Source organism: Elephas maximus, chromosome 3 (genome assembly GCF_024166365.1).
Source record: "Elephas maximus indicus isolate mEleMax1 chromosome 3, mEleMax1 primary haplotype, whole genome shotgun sequence".
Lineage (NCBI taxonomy): Eukaryota > Metazoa > Chordata > Mammalia > Proboscidea > Elephantidae > Elephas > Elephas maximus.
In genome coordinates, this window is record NC_064821.1 from 166,348,363 (window position 1) to 166,369,009 (window position 20,647).

The following is a 20,647-nucleotide window of genomic DNA, read 5'->3' on the forward strand; positions in this document are numbered from 1 at the left end:
TTTTGTTGCTCTCTTTCTATTTGTTCAAGTTGTAGGGATAATTCTTTGATTTTGGCCCTTTTTTCTTTTTGTATGTTTGCATTTATTGATATAAATTTACTTCTAAGCACTGCTTTTGCTATGTCCCAAAGGTTCTGATAGGAAGTGTCTTCATTCTCTTTGGATTCTATGAATTTCTTTATTCCATCCTTAATGTCTTCTATAACCCAGTCTTTTTTGAGCAGGGTATTGTTCAGTTTCCAAGTGTTTGATTTCTTTTCCCTGCTTTTTCTGTTATTGATTTCTACTTTTATGGCCCTATGGTCAGAGAAGATGCTTTATAATATTTCGGTGGTTCGTATTCTGCTAAGGCTTGCTATATGACCTCATATGTGGTCTATTCTAGAGAATGTTCCATGTGAGCTGGAAAAGAAAGTATACTTGACTGCTGTTGGGTGAGGTGTTCTGTATATGTCTATGAGGTCAAGTTGGTTGATTGTGGCCTTTAGATCTTCCATGTCTTTATTTCGCTTCTTTCTGGATGTTCAGTCCTTCACCGAAGGTGGTGTGTTGAAGTCTCCTACTATAATTGTGGCACTGTCTATTTCACTTTTCAGTGCTGTTAGAATTTGTTTTATGTCTCTTGCAGCCCTGTCATTGGGTGCATAAATATTTAATATGGTTCTATCCTCCTGGTATATTGTCTCTTTAATCTTTATTATACAGTGTCTTTCCTTATCTTTTGCAGTAGATTTAACTTTAAAGTTTATTTTGTCAGAAACTAATAGTGCCACTTCTGCTCTTTTTTCATTGTTGTTTGCTTCATATTTCTTCCCCATCCTTTGAATTTTTGTTTGTTTGTGTCTCTAAGTTTATGGTATGTCTGTTATAGGCAGCATATAGATGGATCATGTTTTTTAATCCATTCTGCCACTGTCTGTCTCTTTATTGTTGCATTTAGTCCATTTACATTCAGCATAATTATGGAAGGTGTGAGTTTAGTGCTGTCATTCTGATTTTTTTTTGTGTTGTTGACAGTTTCTTTTCCCCACTTAATTTTTTGTCCTGAGTAGTTTATATATTGTCTTTTCCTCTTAATCATTGTCGTTGATTTTGTTCTTGCTAAGTCTTTGTTGTTTTCTTGTATTTTATTTTGATGGGTAAGTTTGTTAGTTTCCTTTGTGGTTACCTTAATATTTACCCCCATTTTTCATATTTAAAACTAACTTTTATTTCTTTATATCACCTTGACTTCCTCTCCATATGAAAGATCAATGACTACATTTCTTAGTCCCTCTTTATTGTTTTAGTATTGTCTTCTTTTACACAATGGCATTTTTTTCCCCTTTTTTGAGCATTTTTTTTACCTTGGTTTATTTTTGTGATTTCCCTATCTGGGTTGACATCTGGTTGTTCTGTCCTGTGTTCTAGTCTTGGGTTGATATCTGATATTATCGGTTTTCTAACCAGAGAACTCCCTTTAGTATTTCTTGTAGTTTTGGTTTGGTTTTTACGAATTCCCTGAAGTTCTGTTTATCTGGAAATGTCCTAATTTCGCCTTCATATTTGAGAGACAGTTTTGCTGGATATATGATTCTTGGGTGACAATTTTTTTTTCTTTCAGTGCTTTATGTAAGTTATCTGATTGTCTTCTCGCCTGCATAGTTTCTGCCGAGTAGCCTGAGCTTATTCTTATTGACTTTCCTTTGTAGGTGACTTTTTGTTTATCCCTAGCCTGCCTTAAAATTCTCTCTTTACCTTTGGTTTTGGCAAGTTTGATTATAATATGTCTTGGTGACTTTCTTTTGAGATCTACCTTATGTGGAGTTCGATGAGCATCTTGGATAGATATCTTCTCATCTTTCACTGTATCAGGGAAATTTTCTGCCAACAAATCTTCAACAATTTTCTCTGTATTTTCTGTTATTCCTCCCTGTTCTGGTGCTCCAATCACTCATAGGTTATTTCTCTTGATAGGGTCCCACATGATTCTTAGGGTGTCTTCATTTTTTAAAATTCTTTTATCTAATTTTTTTTCAAATATATTGGTACCAAGTGTTTTGTCTTCAGTCTCACTAATTCTGCCTTGCACTTTCTCAATTCTGCTCCTCTGACTTTCTATTGAGTTGTCTAATTCTGTAATTTTATTGTTAATCTGCATTTCTGTTTGCTATCTCTGTATGGATTCTTGTAGCGAAATACATTTTTCCTTATGTTCTTGAATAACCTTTTTAATTTCTTCAACTGCTTTATCTGTGTGTTCCTTGGCTTGTTCTGTGTTTTGCCTGATCTTCTTCCCGATGCCTTGAAGAGTTCTGTGTATTAATCTTTTGTATTCTGCATCTGGTAATTCCAGGAAGACACCTTCATCCAGAAGATTCCTTGATTCTTTGTTTTGAGAGCTCGTTGAATTGATTGTGTTTTGCTTCTTTATGTGATTTGATATTGACTGTTGTCTCAGAGCCATCTATAAGTTATAGTATTAGTTTATTTTATGTTTGCTTACTGTATCCTAGTTTCTTGCTTTGTTTTGTTTTGATATGTCCAAATAGGTTGTTTAAGTGAGCTGGCTTGATTATTTTTGCCTTTGAAGCTCTAACATCCTGTCACCGGATGGCTAGAGCTGATACCAAGTATATGAGCCTAGGAGTCCACTCACTTTTCTTGTATGGATTCAGCTCATGTGTTCAGGTAGTTGGTTATCAAGTGTGTGGTACAGGCTCTGTCCTACAGTCTTAGGTACCAGTATCTAGTTGCAGCAGGGGGTCATGCTCTGAACAAGGCAGGGGGCTGACAACCATTCCCCAAGTGTCTATGAGGAAAGCACGTCCCTGTTCCCTAAAGCACACAGGTGGGTGGGTTCTGTAGCCAGCCTACGGGCACCCAATGCTTTTGGTTGTAAGGACTTGAAGGTACCACTTATCCTTGGACCCCTGTTGTGGGTGTCCTTTGCCCATTTTTTAACTGGCTTATTTGTCTTCTTGTTGTTGAGCTTTTGCAGTATCACGTAGATTTTAGAGATCAGACACTGATCAGAAATGTCATAGCTGAAAACTTTTTCCCAGTCTGTAGGTAATCTTTTTACTCTTTTGGTGAAGCCTTTGGATGAGCATAGGTGTTTGATTTTTAGGAGCTCCCAGTTATCTAGTTTCTCTTCTGGTGTTTTCAACAGCCATTCTTTAAACATGAACATGCATATGTAATATTCTATGCATATTTTACAATTTTTAACATTAGTTAATAAAGGTTAAACACACAGCATATATCCCTACAAAAAAAGTCAAAATGCAAACTTAAAACTTTAAACAAAAGTCTTACTAATTTAAGAAGAGTTGGGTACCATTATGTACAACACGGTTAATTTAACCATTTTCCTTTTGGCTGCACATAAAAAAAGACAGTAGAAAATAAAATGATTGAATAGCAGAATAGGCAGTTTTGCCATGCAGGAGAAGCGATATTAAATATTAGGTTTCTCAAAAAATTCACATTTAAAAATACTTAGTTCAAGTCACAGCATTTTTTTTAGTAGAGATCCCAATGCAATGCATAATTGGCTGCCTTAGATGGCTTGTTTGAAAGGACATTATCCCTTCGGAGCATGACTTTACTGATTTTGGCACAGAAAAGAAGTCTTAAGAACAAGAACATGATTAAAAAAGTGGGAAAAGGAACAAAGGAAAGAAATAAAAAGTAAGAATAAATGAGATAGTAATTGCAATCACTAAAAAACTGTGCGTTCTCGGTCATTGCAGAGGCTGTCTTCTTTCTGTAGCAAATGCTATAGAACTGCTATTTGGAGCATGGATGTAATTTGCTTGGAGGTAGTCTCGTCATTCAAACGTTTAGTTGTGTACCTGAGAGGATTTAGAAGACCTTCTACACTTTTTTTTTTTCTACACTATTTGGAGGTTGGTCCTTAAGAACTTTGATACCTTTCATAGCAATGTTTTTGAAGTTTTGGCAAATGCTCCCTCTGAAGGTGCATGGTCATAGAGTATCATGACCCCCACCTTTGCCCGCAAGCAGAGTGACACTGTCTCTTCGTTTGTAAATTTGCTTCTCTCTTCCGGTGTTTTGAGCATGACTCTGCACACAATAGCCACAGTGCTTAAATAATCTGTGGTATTTTCTATCGGTAAATTTTTCTTCTCTGATGCAAATTCTGTTGCGGCATCACTTGAGGTTTTTAGCGTTGGTGTTGCTTCAACATAAAACAAAGACATTCCATTTGCCAATTTATAATCTACTTCATTTTCTCCTTCTGCTGGAACATAGTTAATCTTCATATGACTCAATACTCTTCTATAATAGCTGAAATCATTCTGTATGGTGGGATTTGTCATCTTGAGTTCACCAGAATGGATTGTGAAATGAGGAATTTCTGCAAACTGTTTAGTGAGAGCCTGCTTTTGTTCTAGGTGCTGGGTGGGAGAACATGGGGTGTTGTCAAGGCTCCCAGCAGACCTTGTAATGCTGCTTCTAACCTCTGAGAAAATTCACAAAATTTCTTTAATTTGCCTGGTAGTGGAACAACTGCACCCCATGCCTTCTCTTGCAACTTCTCATCTGCTGGGTGCAGGATTGCCTCCCTTATTTCATGGCCAGCTCCTCCATAGGATTGCGAGTCCTCCAAGATGCCTTTTGCATCTTTTAATACTACAATCACCCGATTATAAATTCCCTTCTCAGACTCTGTAGGCTGGGCATCTTCAAAATCAAGGAAAAAATTCGGCCCCTGCACAAGGTCTGTGCATGTCAAAACTTTAAGAAGATTCTACATATTAAGGTACTTTCAAAGTCCCAAAAAAGAAAAAGTGCTTCATGGTGGTCTATATCCCTGATGAGCACCTTAATGAGTTTATCCATGCCAGCAAACCCTCAGCGAGTGCTGGCCATTCTGTCCTCGTCCCTTCACCCTGCGCTCCAGCCGCCAGGCTCTCTCAGCCCCGCTCCTCCGCCCTGCACGAGCGGCTCCTCAGCGGCGCTAGGGGGAGCCCCGGGCCGGGAACCGGGAGAGGCTGCGACGGCCGACCGAGGCCTCTCCACACCTGCCCCTGTGGCAGAGCTGCCACCAGCCAGGCCGTGGCGGTAGCAGCCGCTCTGAGCCCGGGAGACAGTTTCCCGATGCTAAGGATCTGGAGGGTGTGCGTCTGTGTGTTTGCTTTTTTTTTTTTTTTTTTTAAGCAGGCAGAAGAGTTTAACAGGGATGTACGTATGAGGCAGTGTGCATGTGTGTGTGAATGTGGTGGTGGGTATGTGTGTGGGCGTGTGTATATGTGAGTGTAGGCATGTGCATGTGGGTGTGTGTGTATATGTGTACGTGTGTGAGTGTGTGTATGTCTGGGTGAATATGTGTAGAGTGTGTGTGTCTGCATGTATATGAGTGTGAATGTGTATATGTGGGTATAACGTGTAGAAGTATGTGCATGTGTGCATGACTGAGTATATGTGTGTTTGTGTGTGTGAGAGAGAGTGTGTGTAAATTCTCATTAGCTGCTGTTGAGTAGGGCGATGCCATACGTGATGGATCAGACAATTGTGACCCACAGGGTTCTCATTTTCAGAAGTAGGTCACCAGGCTTTTCTTCCTAGTCCGTCTTAGGCTGGAAGCTCTGCTGAAACCTGCTCACCATTGTAGCAACACGCAAACCTCGGATGACAGGGGGGTGGTGGCTTTGGCTGGGAATTCAACCCGCGCCTCCTGCATGGAGGGCGAGAATTCTACCACTTAGCCACCTCATGTAAATGCTTAAAAAAAAAAAAAAAAAAAGGCCCTTTTTTTACCTTTACTTTTCCCCTACGCATTGCGGTTGAGTCGATTCTGACTCATGGCAACCATACTGGACAGAGTGGAACCGCCCCTCAGGGTTTCCATGGAGCGGCTGTTAGATTAGACCTGCCAACATTTTGGTTAGTAGCGGGAGCTCTTAACCACTTCACCACCAAGAGTTTAAATAACCAAAGAGCTGACTGGCCTCAATCAGTATTCCTTTTGGATTCGCCCCAGTTAATGGCTTTATCTTATTGTTCACATGCCTTTGGCTCATTTTCCTCATTTTCTTGCAAGAAAAATGAAGCCTGCTCACTCTCAGAGGAAATAGGGGGCAAGATTTTCGCCCATGGATTAATCTGGATTCAGCTCATCTTTACTTACATCCCTGGCCCTAGATTAAACAAACAAATCAACCTGGCTTTCACCACCCTTGAGTCTAGCCAGTTCTGACACTGATCATAAGGAGCAGGGAAAGGGACTAACATTTCTCCAGCATTTATTATTTGACAGGCACCATGTTAGTCACTTTATAGATGAAGAAACTGAGACCCAGTGAGGTTAAATACCTTGCCCTAAGTCACACAACCAGGAAATGATGGGACTGGAATTCAAACCACCCTGCGTTCTTTCCACTAACCACATTGCCTTGAGATAACTTGTGGGAGACTCAGGGAATTTTTACTTTGATTCTGCTCCCAAATCATTTTTTTAAAAATATTTTATTGTGTTTTAAGATAAAGTTTACATAGCAAATTAGATCCCTATTTAACAACTTTTATACAAATTGTTCCATGACATTGGTTACAATTTTCACAATGTGTCAGCATTCTCATTCTGCCTCCAAATCTCCACCAAACCTTGATGAGGCCAAATGTAGCTCAAGTGATCATAACCAAAACCCAAAACCAAACCCATTGCCATCAAGTCAATTTCAACACATAGCAACCCTATAGAACAGAGTAGAACTGCCCCATAGGGCTCCCAAGGAGCGGCTGGTGGATTCGAACTGCTGACCTTTTTGTTAACAGCCGAGCTCATAGCCACTGTGTTACCAGGCCTCCCAAGTGATCATAGAGGTCTTTAAAAAAAAGAAAAGAAGGAAGGAAGGAAAGGAGGGAGGAAGGACAGAAGGAAGGAGAGGGCTTTTGGGGAAAGAAGCAAGATGCCAGACTCTTCACAAAATTTAAATGTAAAAGCTAGCAAAACTACAATAACAAAATACCTCCCCCACACCAACTAAACAATGATGAGGTTAGAAACTGTTATGGATTGAATTGTGCTCCTCAAAATCTATGTTGAAGTCCTAACCTTGGTACCTGTGAACACGACCTTGTTTAGAAATGGTGTCTTTGAAGATGTTATCAGTTAACATGAGGTCATACAGGAGTGAGGTGGGTCCTAATCTAATCTGAGTGAAGTCTTATAAAAGTAGAGGAAAGACACAGACACAGAGGGAAGACAGCTATGTGACCACGGAGTTATGCTGCAGCTACAAACCAGGTAATAACTGGGGCTACCAGAAGCCGAAACGAGCCCTGGTGGCACAGTGTTGAAGCACTTGGCTGCTAACTGAAAAGTTGGCCATTCAAACCCACCAGTGGCTCCATGGAAGAAAGATAAGGCAGTCTGTTTTTTGTAAAGATTACAACCTTGGAAAACCTACAGTTGCTATGAGTTAGAACTGATTCGACGGCAATGGGTTGTTAACGGGCCAGAAGCTGAGAGAGACAAAAAAGGATCTTCTTCTAGAGTCTTGAGAGAGAATACTGCTGTGCTGACACCCTGAATTAGGGGTACCAGCCTCTGGAACTCTGAGACAATAATTTTTTTTTTTTTTTTTACTGTGTTTTCGATGCAGGCTTACACAGCAGTTTAGGTTCCCATTCGACAATTTCTACGCAAGTTGTTCAGTGACATTGGTTACATATTTCACAATGCATGAACATTTTCATTATTTCCGTTCTGGTTATTCTGTTTTCATTAATCTAGTTTCCCTGCCCCCTTATGCTCTCATCTTTGTTTTAAAGTATTTGTTGACTGTTTGGACTCATATAGGTGGATTTTTCAAAGAAGCACAATTCTTACAGGTGATACTCATTATTTTTTTAGTCAATTTTTTATTTAGCTACAAGGTTACCTCGGGTTAATTTCAGTTCAAGGTATGAAGAGTATCTCAGGGCAGTAGTCTCAGGGAGTTCTTCAGTCTCAACCAGCCTAGAGGGTCTGTTTTTTGTTTGTTTGTTTTAAAGGAATTTGAGTTTTTGTTCCACATTTTTCTCCCATTCTATCGGGGTCTATCTATTGTGGCCCTGATTAGAATGGTCGACAGTGGTAGCTGGGCACCATCTAGTTCTGGCCTCAGGGTAGATGAGGTTGTGGCTCGTGTAGACTATTTGTTCTGTATGCTAGTTTCTTCTTTGAGCTCTTGATTTCCTTCTTTCTCTTTTGCTCTGGATGAATAAAGACCAATAGTTGTATCTTAGCTGACCACTCATAAGCTTTTAAGACCCCAGATATTACTCACCGAACTAGGATATAGAACATACGTTTATGACAATTGACTGAGATGTCCTACGGGACTATGGTCCTAATCCTTCAAACCCAGAAATCCATTCCCATAAGGTGTTTGGTAATGTCTAAGAAGCATCCATAACTGTGCCCCTTGTATGCTTTATTATATATATGAATATACACGCATACAGTCACATACGTGCATCTACATATACATATGCATATACTTGTATATATATACCTATACATACCTATACACGTATATGTCTACATATGTACATATATACTTGCACATATATTTTTCGGTTGTCATTACTGTTGTTTCAAAATTTTATATGCCATAGCAATTACCAACGGGTCTTTTCTGCTTGTGTACTTTTCAGTGACATCATTTACTTTCATCAAGATGTGTACACTTTATCCTTATTTGGTGTTATCTTTCTCATCACCCAAAATAATAAGCGTCTACCATCCCTGGTAACCACTAGTGAACATTAGTTTCTGTATATTTGCTTGCTCATGTCATTTCATAAAAGTAAGAACATACAATATTTGTTTTTTTGTGATTGACTTATTTTGCTCAACATAATGTCTGCCAGGTTCAGTCATGTTTCAAGATGTTTTGAGAACTCATTTTTCTTTATTGCTGAGTAGTATTCCATTGTATGTATGCACCACATTTTACTTATCCACTCATCCATTGGTGAGCACTCAGATTGTAGCCATCTTTTGCTATTGTGAATACTGCTTCAATGAACATAGGTGTGCATATGTCTGTTTGTGTCACTTCTATTAGAGCACTAGGTTATACACCTAGGAGAGAAATTGCTGGGTCATATGGCAGCTCTACTTCTAGTTTTCGAGGAACCACTGGACTGTTTTCTACAACAGCTGTACCATTTTTGCATTCCCACTAGCAATGAATGAGGGTTCCAATTTCTCCACATCCCTTCCAACACTTGCTATTTTCCTTTTTTTTATCTTGGCCATTCTAGTGGGAGTGAGATTGTATCTCATTGTGGTTTTGATTTGCATTTCTCTGATGGCTAATGATGTTCAGCATCTTTTTATGTGTCTGTTGGCCATTTGAATATCCTTTTTGGTGAATTGTCTGTTCATGTCCTTTGCCCAGTTTTTGATTGGGTTATTTGTCTTTTTGTTGATGAGTTGTAGAAGTTTTCTATATATTTTGGATATTAGACCCTTACCAGTTATATCGTTCCCAGATTTTTTCCCAGTCTCTAGGTTGTTTCTTTATTCTTTTGAGAAAAATTTTTTGATGAACATAAGTATTTAACTTTTATGAGGTCCCAGTTATTGATTTTGTTTTCTGTTGCTAGTGCATTTATTGTTGTGTTTGATAATCTGTCATTGAAAAAATTAGGTTCCAAATCTTTGCTCCTGTATTTTCTTCCAAGAGCTTCATGGTTTTAGATTTAAGATTTAGATCCTTGATTCATTTTGAATTAGTTTTTTGTGTATGATGTGAAGTATGAATCTTGTTTCATTTTTCAACTTCCATGGACATTGATATATAAGTAAGAAATTCAGAAGTCTCAAAGGGAAGTAATAGGAAAGGTAAGAGTACTATTTATTTTTTTACAGCTTGGGTCACTTGAGGCTCTCTAAAGGTGAAATAAATAATTGACAAAATGACTCCAACCCTTAAACTTTCTTATGTCTTTTACAGAAATTTTGTTTCAGTTATCTATGGTTGCATAACAGACTATCCCAAAATTTAGTGGCATAAAACAATGATGATCATATATTTGGTCACAATTTGTCAATTCTGACACGCCTCAGTGGAGACAGCTTGTCTCTACTCCACCAGGTATCAACTGGGGCAGTTCAAGTGGGACTTGAGAGGATTCCATTCCCAGATGGCTTCCTCACATGGTGGGCAAATTGATCCTGGTTATCAGCTGGGAGGTCAGTTGGGCCTGTTGACCAGAGGGCCTTGATACTCCTCCTTGATGGTCTTTCCATGTAGCCAATTGGGCTTCTTTACAGCATGGAAGGAAGGAAGTGAAAACTGCCAGTTCTTTTAAAGGCTAGGCCTGGAATTGAAAGAGCATCACTTCCACTGTATTCTATTGGTTAGAAGAGTTACAGACCCAGCCCAGATTCAAGGGTATATAAAAATAGATCTCACCTTTTGGTGGGAGAAGTTATGAAGGATTTGTGACCATTTGCCACCACATTCTGCCGCTACATATTTCTTATGGTAGAGTATTTTCAGTTTCACTTCAATTTCTTTTTCATAAAACTAATATTAGATTTCATTTCATGAGTTAAAAAAATTCAAAAGTAATATTAAACTTGATCCTTTAATGGTTGCACAACTCAAAGAATGTAATCGATGTCTCAGAATTGTACATATAAAGACAGACCTGAACTGGTGTATGTTTTTGCTGTATATATTCTCAACAACAACAAATAAATTATTAATAAAAGTTGATACTTTTACCAAAAGCAATGCATATAGTATAACCCCATTTTTGTAAAATTATTTACATCCATCCATTTACCCATCCTTTTATCTGAATATATGCACGAGGACATGTTTCGAATAATGTTTAACAAATATTAATAATGGTTACTTCTAGATAATTGTTTTTAGGGTTTTTTTTTTTAAGGTAAACTTTCGTTTGTGTACTCTTCTATTTAGTTTGAATTTCTTATATGTATCATTTTTATAAAACCAATGAAGTCATTATTTTAATAAAACTTAGAAGGAAACAAGTTGCTGGAAAATAAATTTTCTCCTAGCCAGGTAGGCAATATTCACGACGTCAGCAAGTTAGACGTGGCCTTGGGGACCATTGAGTGCTGCTTCTTTATTTTGTGAAGAAGAGAAAGGCAGTCCAGAGAGTGACTTGCTCAGGCTCACACAGCCCTACCGGAAGAAGTAGAGTCAATTACCCTTCCTGGGAAACATTCGGGGACATGTGTGTTAGGCTGACTGAGTTGTGTGTCCCATCCTTTTCTAAAACGTGAAGGAGTAAACTGGCTTGAATTTTACCTAGTACGAAGCTACGCATTTAGATGTGACGTGTGGAGCCATACATATACCGCGCTCGAGAAAAGAACAGAGGAAGAATTCACTTCCTAGCTTTATTTCTTAGCAAAAATGTCTCCTGATCTTTTAATTCCTCCTAAACGCCTCTTCTGGATGTCTCCTTCTGCATGACCTGTCCAGTGAGATGATCTATGTTTGGCCTGAAGGCCTCTGTGACACGCAAAATGGAAGACCTGAAAAGTTCCTTTGAAAATGAAAGGCATTGAGGTAGAAGGTCTGGCCAGGGCACTGGTTTTTAAATTTTTTATATTTTTTTATTGTGGCAAAATATACATAACATAAAATTTGCCTTTGAACCATTTATAAGTGTACATTAATTATATTAATTACAGTATTAATTGCATGTTAATATTAATTACTTAATATTAACTAATATTAATTACTGGATTAATTAATCACAGTCCCATTAATTATATTCACCCCACCCACTTCACAGTGTCGTGCAATCATCACCACTATTTGTTTCCAAAACCTTTTCATCACCTCAAACAGAAACTCTGTACCTATTAAGCAATAACTCCCTATTCTTCCCTCCCCGTAGGCCCAGGTGACCACAAATAAACTTTGATTGCTATGCATTTGCCTATTCTAGATATTTCTTATAAGTGGGATCATACAATATTTGTCCTTTTGTGTCTGGTTTATTTCACTTAGCATAAGGTTTTCAAGGTTCATCTGGGTTATAGCATCTATTAGAACTCCATTCCCTTTTATGGTGGAAGGATATTACATTGTATAGATATACCACGTTTTGTTTAACCATTCATCTGTTGATGGACTCTTGGGTTATTTCTACCTTTTGGCAATTGGGAATAATGCTGCAATGAAAACTAATGTGTAAGTATCTGAGTCCCTGCTTTCAATTCTTTTGGGTATATACCTAGGAGTGGAATTGCTGGGTCATATGGTAGTTCTGTATCTGACTTTTTGAGGAACCACAGGGAACTGCTTTTAATCCAGACAAAGGGAAAATACATTTCAGAAGCTTCATTGCTAACGTGCAGCAGAGTCTATATTAATCAGGTTCCATGTTACAAGTTAGTGTTACTCCTCTTTAGTCATTGAAAGAATCATTGCTTGGGGTTTGCTGGTAATCTCTGGAAAGCCAACAGTATAGCTGGGCCTCCTGTGGTAGCTGGGGAGTCAGTTGTAGGGATGATTGTGATGGACTCTCACAGGGCTCTCTGAAGTTGCTTGAATTCCCATGTGGGCTAGTCCTTAACCAAGTGGATTTGGTGTCCCAGGACTGGTACAATTTGCCCCTGCCTTTTTTTTTTTTTTTTGTGAGGTGGTGCTGGGCTCCACATGTGTGGTCTTCAGCCAGTTCTGTTCCTTACTGAGGGGCACAGGCAGAGTTCATTTTCACTAAATCTTTCCTGACATTCTGCTGAAGTTACTATTTTCCAGCATTCAGTGGCTCTCTGGTGACCTTAATGGGAAAGGAGCCAGCCTCCAGCAAATCTCTTTTGGAGGAGAGAGAAACATGACCACAAAGCCAGCAATAAATAAAGACCTAGAGCAGTGAGTGAAGCCAGGATGGAAACCTGCTGTTTTGCCCAATTGAATCAAGAAATAAAAACGTTCAGGAATATGTCTTGTCTGATTCATTTGCGGTTTCTTTTAGAGGACATTTCCCTAGACAGGCTAATTCTCCTGTTTTCATTCTTGCTTTCGCCCCTACCACAAGAGGGCTTGGAGAGGTTGGCTCTGTAATCCTGCTTCTTCCTGTCTCTTCCAATGAATAACAGAGATTACCCCAGGAGTTAATATGCTCTCTTATGGAAAGTTGTGCCTAATGCAGAACATTTTTGAGAAACATGACAAGGAAACATGATTAGGAAAGTCTTTGTAGAGTTTAAGAAGCAATCCATCCTCCCAACCACCAAAATTCTAATCACTTTACTTGTATAGCATTCTATTGTATTTGGCGCAGGGTTACAGCACAGAAAAGAGCAAGGAGGCATAGAGAGCTTAGTGCTTCTGGGGAATTATAAGCAGTCTGAAGAGCCAGGACGAGGGATGCGTATGATTTTTCATTGTTTTCCAAGATAAAACAGACAAACACATCTTTCTTCATGAAGCTCACACGGGAATGAAAAGGACAGACAAGAAAACAACAAATATGCTAAGTGCTTTAATGAACATATGTGTGTGGTGCTATGGGAGCTGAGAAGAAAGAAGGACGGAGCAGAGGTGTTACTAAGCTATGGCAGGTAGGGCGTGTGCCCTGGGCGCGGCTTGAGGAGGGGCACCGATGAGCAGTTTCTATTGGCCATTGCTGTTTCCATCGCCAGCTGTCAGAGATCATTCAGCAATTTAAAACTAAATGCCATAGGCGCTATTTTCCGTAATAGGTGCCTGGGATGGAGTCAGATCTGCCAGGGAGATCTCGGAGAAGCTGGGCTTGGGGAGGTTAGGGAGGGTTTCACAGAAGGGCAGCTTGAGCTGAGTGTGGAACTTTGAGTGGACTTCTCTCAGGTTACCAAAAAAGCAGCCATTGAAAACCCTATGGAGCTCAGTTCTACTCTGACACACATGGGGTCACCATGGGTCAGAGTGACTTGACAGCAACTGCTTTTTTTAAACAATGGATGAGAAAGAATTCCAGACAGTGGAAACAGGATTGGCAAATGCTCAGAGCCGTGAAGACCACATATTGTTATAGGAAAATTACACCTACTCCTCCCTTATTGACTATCTCATTATCCAGCATTTCCAATTTATGACAATAGCAAAAAATCTATCCGACTCTATTGCACATTAATGATGTACGCCTGATAATAACAAACACCGAGTGCGAGGCAGGAGTAATGCTGGTTGTGATGGTTAACGTTATGTGTCAGCTTGGCTGGGCCATCATTCTCATTGGTCTGTGAGTTAAGTAATGATGTAATTTGGCAGCTATGTAATGATATAGTCATTCTCCATTTTGCGATCTGATGTGATCATCCTCCATTTTCACTTAATGCCAATTTCCACATAACCACCTGGTCTTTGGAACCTGAGCATGTCAGTAAGTGAAATGTGGGTGTATAACACAATGATTCTGAACAGCCAGCACATAGAGTGTGAATCCTGAATGATCTTGTATGTCATGGGGCAGGAAAAGCCTAGGCTTTATAGACAGCACTGAGTTTGTACCTGGCTCAGCAATAGTCTTGTGACCTTGGGCAAGTGAATTTCTCTGAGTATTAGTTCCATCCTTTACAAAATGGGGATGAAAACGCTTACCTTGCAAGTTGTTGTATAAGCTAAATGAGATATTGATAAGTAATTAGCACTGTGCCTAACCCCAGAGTGTGAATTCCCTTCCCCCGCTGGGTTCTGTAGAGCCCAGGTTGCCCCTGAAGGAAGGTTGGGGCCTACAGTGGGGCCCTTCAGGACACTGCTGCCGTTGGTTGCTGGGGAAGTCCAGGAAAGAAGAAAGGAGAATGGGCTGACATCTTCTACCTTGGGCTTCTAGGTGGCTGTGGGTTGACGACAGTCACTTCAAGCACTGACATCTTAGAGCTTGAAATACTTGTTTACTCTGCTGACATCATGGTAACCCAGAGTAGAAGTTGCCAGCCCTTCAGCAGTAATGTCACATTTTGAGGGTCACAGGTTCTTTTGAGAAGCTCACAAGCCGTGTCCATCTCCCCAGATAACTGCATACTCACACTAAGGCTTGCAGACAATTTCAGGGAGTTTGCGGCCCCCTGTGAAGCCTGACTCTGGACCTCAGGTAGCATCTAATGACTTCGCAACCAAACACAGAAACAGTCTCCAAGAAATGCAGGCATTTCCTGAGAGCACAATGCCATCCCCGTGTTGCAATTGCCCTTCCAACCTCACATTTTCCCGGGCTCGGTCGCCGAAGAAACGCAAGCCCAGACAGGACTAGCTCTCCCGCATCGTGCAGCAGCTGCTTTGCTTTTCTTTAATTCTTTATTAAGTTTTCTGAGAGGCAGAAGTGCACATGGGGTATTTAAAGTGATTTTATTTGTGCACAGCTAGCGATGGGCAGGAAATCGCTGTGCCCGCGGCAGCAGCCCCGAAGCCCGCAGCTCACTGCGGCTATCGATCGGGAAGGGTGCTGCGGCGCTGACCTCCCTTCATGGACTGATGCGGCTTCACTGCAAGGAGTTTTAATTATAACACCGAAGTGTATTTGTCTTAGGAAATACATCAGGGATAAAATATTAAAAGGGCAAATACTCTTTTCCAAGAGAATGATTTTTTTTGCCAGCGAATTTTATTGAAACAATAATCCTGACAAAATCTAAGTAGCGCAGAGCCCCTGCCAGGAAAAGTGCACGAAGAACGTAAAGGCAATTTTGTCATGGAAGGAGCTACCTTTAAGTCTGCACTGACTGCGCGCCAGTCTTATTTTACATGGTGGCGCCGTGATTGAGTTTTCGGCTGTTAAGCGAAAGGCCTGTGGTTGGAACCCATGACCTGCTCTACAAGAGAAAAGACCTGGCCATCTGCTTTTGTAAAGATTACAGCTTAGGAAACCCTATGGAGCAGGTCTACTCTGTCCTATAGGGTGGCTGTGAGTCAGAATCCACTCCACTGCAATGAGTTTGTTTTTGGTAGTTTATTTTACCCTCATGGTAGCTGTTGTGGGTTGAATTATGTAGCCCAAAGAGATGTGTTGAATGTCCTAACCCCTGGTAGCTGTGACTGTGACCTTATTTGGAAATAGTCTTTGCCGATGTAATCAAATTAAACTGAGGCCCTGATCCAATATGACTGGTGTCCTCATAAGAAGAAAAGAGACCCAGAGACACATACGAGGAAGAAAGCCATGTGATGATGGAGGTAGAGATTGGAATGGTGCATCTCTGAGCCAAGGAATGCCAAGGATTGCCAGCGACACCAGGAGCTGCGAGAAAGGCACGGAACAGATTCTCCTGGAGGACCTTCAGAGGGAGCCTGGTCTTGCCAACACCTCGATTTCAGACTTGCAGCCTCCAGAATTGTGCTCTCACAGTTCCTGTTGTTTTAAGCCACCTAGTTTGTGGTGGTTTATTACAGCAGCCCTATTACACTAATGCAATAACCCTACCAGTACCCAACCTACACATGGGGAGACTGAGGCTCAGAGAGGTTAAAGGTTTGTCCAAGATCTCATAGCTAGTAAGTGGCAGAAATGCAATTTAAACAAAGGCTGCCTAATGATAAAGCATGCTATCTTTTTATTTTATGCTATCTTTGAAATTTTATCTTTTTCCACCCAAGTAACAAATATACGTAGTCTAAAAGATCAAAAGCTACAACTAGGTTTATGGCAAAAACCAAAATTCTTCTCTTCCAGCCCCATTCCCACTCCCAGTGATAACCACATTCAACTCTATCAGCTGTTTAATATGGTACTTACCTCCATGTTTCTTAAGAACATGATTTTATTGTTATTTCCTTCTCTTTTTTACTTCAAATGTTACCTGTTGATTTTTTCTCATCTGTCAGTGGAGATTTGCGTGTTGTTATGATGCTGAACAGGTTTCAGTAGAGCTTCCAGACTAAGTCAGGCTAGGAAGAAATGCCTGGCGATCTATCTCTGACAATCAGCCGGTGAAAACCCTGTACGTCACAAGAGTCTGATCCTCTTTGTGCATGGGGTTGCCATGAGTCAGGGCCAACAACGGCAACATTGAATTTTTACTCTGGCATTAAGTGTAGACTCAGCTCTCACGCTCCTCCCCATAAACTCTTTCCCTGCACCAGCCTCTCAGCACCATTAAACCATGTTTTAAACCAATTTCAGAGTTCACGTTGTTATTACCATTAGTCACAGCTTTACCACACGATGTACTTCCATTACATTTCCTTTCTCATGTGGCCAAAATGCTTCTTAGAAGTGAAGGTGGTAAGGCTTCATCTTAGTTACTTCGGACATGTTATCAGGAGGGACCAGTCCCTGGAGAAGGACATCGTGCTTGGTAAAGTAGAGGGTCAGCGAAAAAGAGGAAGACCCTCAACGAGATGGATTGACACAGTAGCTACAACAATAGGCTTAAACATCAAAGATCATGGAGATGGCGCTGGACGAGGCAACATTTCATTCTGTTATGTGAAGGGTCTCTATGAGTTGGAGCTGATTAGAAAGCACCTAATAACAACATCTTTTTTTTTCCCCCTAGAATTAAAAATCACCTCATTATTTATTTTTATTGTACTTTAGATGAAGGTTTATAGTACAAATTAGCTTCTCAATAAACAGTTAGTACACATATTGTTTTATGACATTGGTTAAGAACCCCATGACATGTCAACACTGTCCCTTCTCGACCTTGAGTTCCCTATTACCAGCTTTCCTGTCCCCTCCTGCCTTCTGGTCCTTGCCCCTGAGCTGGTGTGACCCGTTAGTCTTGTTTTGTTTTATGAGCCTGTCTAATCTTTGGCTGAAGGATCAGCCTTGGGAGTGACTTCATTACTGAGCTAAAAGGGTGTAGGGGGGGCATACTCTCAGGGTTTCTCCAGTCTCCGTCAGGCCAGTAAGTCTGGTCTTTTTTTGTGAGTTAGAATTTTGTTCTACGTTTTTCTCTAGCTCTGTCTGGGACCCTCTATTGTGATCTCTGTCAAAGCAGTCAGTGGTGGTAGCCGGGCACCATCTAGCTGTACTGGACTCAGTCTGGTGGAGGCAGTGGTAGATTAAAAATCACCTCATTTTTAATTACTCAGTACTGCTTAGTACTTTTAGTATCTCCCCAACCAGGGCAGTCAGGTCCCAGAACCTGGATTACCCCAGCAGCCCCACACCTTCCTTAGTAGACCCCATACACCCAAGGGACTCTGGGTCACTGAGTAGCAGCCAGGCCTGGCCTGGCCACCATCCCCTAACACCCTGGTCTGAGACTGACCTGGACTGGGTCTGGGCCTTGCCCCCAGCAGTCCCCATTCCCACCCCTGATCCCTGATCAACCTCTTGCCCTACCTTCTCCTGTCAGCTCTACTCGGGGTCTCTATCTCCTCTTCCTCAGTGACTTTCTAGAAACAAAAGCAATCTTTTATTTTAAAAAAATATATATATTAACCCAAAACTCTCTGATGGACCTGACAAATCTCTCAATATACTGATATACTTTGAGTATTCTAGCAGTTTCTCCTTCCCTCCCTCCACCATCCTTCCCTCCCTTCCTCCTTTTCTTTCATCCTTGCTACTTAGCCCTATGGATTGCCCAAATGTGGTTTGGTTCCTCTCTGGGGTGCATAGCTATGGTCCTGAAAATTCCCATCGCCATATCCTGGAATTCGTTTTGCCTCTATTCTGTGTGTTCAGCCCCTACTTCCTGGATCCCATATTTTCTTTTTTTCTCCATTGATTTCTGTATTTTGGTAGAGCACATCTTCCAGTGGCTTCCTGAGAAAGGGTACACGGAAGTAAATTTTTTGAGACCTCAAGTGTCTGAAAATGTCTTTAATCTACACCCGCCCTCCCCCTGTTATTAACTTGGATAGGCATAGAATTCTATGTTGGAAATAATTTTCCTTCAGAATTTTGAAAGCTTTTTTCTATTCTCTTCCAGTGTTGTTGTTGAGAAGATCATTGCCATTCTGATTTGTGATTTGCTTCAAAAATTTGTATGTGATCTTAATTTAATTTTCTTTCTCTGGAAGCTTGCAGAATCTTTATCCTTGGTGGATTGAAATTTCATGATTATGAAACTTGGTGTGGGTTTTTTTTCATCGATTAAGTACTCGATGTGCCCTTTCTGTTTTGTGAAATTTTCGTGTATTTTTTCTTTAGTAATTACCCCCTACCCCCATCTTTGCTTTCTCTTTGTGAAATGCCTATTATTCAGATGTTGACCTTGTTGGACAGGTTCTTTAATTTCCTTTTCCATTTTCGTTTGATTCTACTCTCTGGGAAATTTCCTCAATTGTATCTTCCAACCTTTCTATCGAGTTAAAAATTTTTTTTATCATATTTTTAATTTCCCGAGAGTGCTTCATTATTTCCAAGTACTTCTTTTTTAGAGTCTCCTATGAGTCAAAATCAACTCGACAGCAAAGGGTTTGGTATTCTCAAATTTACTGATCCAACATCTTACCTTATCTCTCTGAGGGTAATATTTACAGATTTTCAAAAGTTTTATTCTGTTTCCTTTACTGGCTGTTCTTCTTCCAAGTTTCTTCTATCTACTGGTTCGTTTTATCTCTTTTACATTATAGGTATTCCCCAAATGTCTGGTGACCCTTGTTCATTTTTAAGAGTGAGGTACTAAAATGCTGATTAAAAGCTCTATGTGCCTAGTTGGGGCTTGTTGTCCAGGGGGTTTTACTGTGTGGTGGTGATCAGATGGGAACCAGGCTGCTTTGTTGGAGGTCTCCCCAAAGTCAGTATCTGTAGATATTTTCTCTTGAGCTGGCCACTTTCTCCGGAGAGGAATCCTTACCTGAGGAATAGAAGCCTGGCTTCTGGCATTCTAGAGCAGAGTGAGGTAAGGGGGCTGGGGTTTGCAGTATGCAATCCCCATTTTCAGTATGGAATCTCATAGCTACCCTCAGTTGGACCCAGTATCCCCAAGCCTGGAGCCTGACTGGTTCACCTCTCCAAAGAGTAAATCGCCAGACTTCTGCTGGGATGGGAAAGGAGTAATTTCCCAGGTGGACAAAGTAGGAGAAAGAAAGAGTGGGTCTAATTGTTTCTTTTAGTCTTTCAATCATTTGTACTTTCAATCACTTTGTCTTTTTTTTCAGCCCCACCCTGTACTTCTATCTTTATCGGCACCTGGTGTCGCCAAATTCTGAGCCTTTCTAGGGATCTGCAGCACAGATAGGCTTGCTTCTTCTCGACTTCCTCCTTCTCTGCTGGCCTTGCTCCCAGTTACCCTTGATCCATCTGCTTCTCAGCTTGGAACATTTTACAGACGTTTACTTGCTGAATTCTCTCGTCTACTCTCTGAGTCTTTGTAGGCTTATTCATTTATTTTTTATGACTTCACTATCATCTTAGTAGACTTTTGGTAGGGAACAGAGATGAAAGCATGTGTTCTAGTTGCCATGTTTAAGCAGAAGCTCCCCAAAGCAGCCGATCTTAACTCCTTTGCTTAGATGAGGCTGATGGGAAGAAAGCCTTCTGGTTGTAGGACTTGGGCCCATCTTATTCTCAGCTGGCCAACACTGCTTTGTTTCACAGCACACATGAGCTATGTTATACTAACTAATCTTTTAGCAATGCTTTTTGTGGCTCTCTCCTGGGATAGACTCAAGAAGTCAGACTTTAAGTGTCCGGAAGAGCACCCATAGTGGAATAGGAGTAACTTAGCCAAGTTGACTGTAAAATAAACCCCTTTCCCAATTGTTCTGTTGCCAGC

At 40.6% G+C, this 20,647-nt stretch overlaps 1 pseudogene; it reads right to left on the reverse strand.

Moving 5' to 3' along the window:
• Positions 1–3,760: 3,760 nt before the first annotated feature.
• On the reverse strand, positions 3,761–4,848 carry LOC126071397 (CYFIP-related Rac1 interactor B-like; annotated as a pseudogene).
• Positions 4,849–20,647: the final 15,799 nt, after the last annotated feature.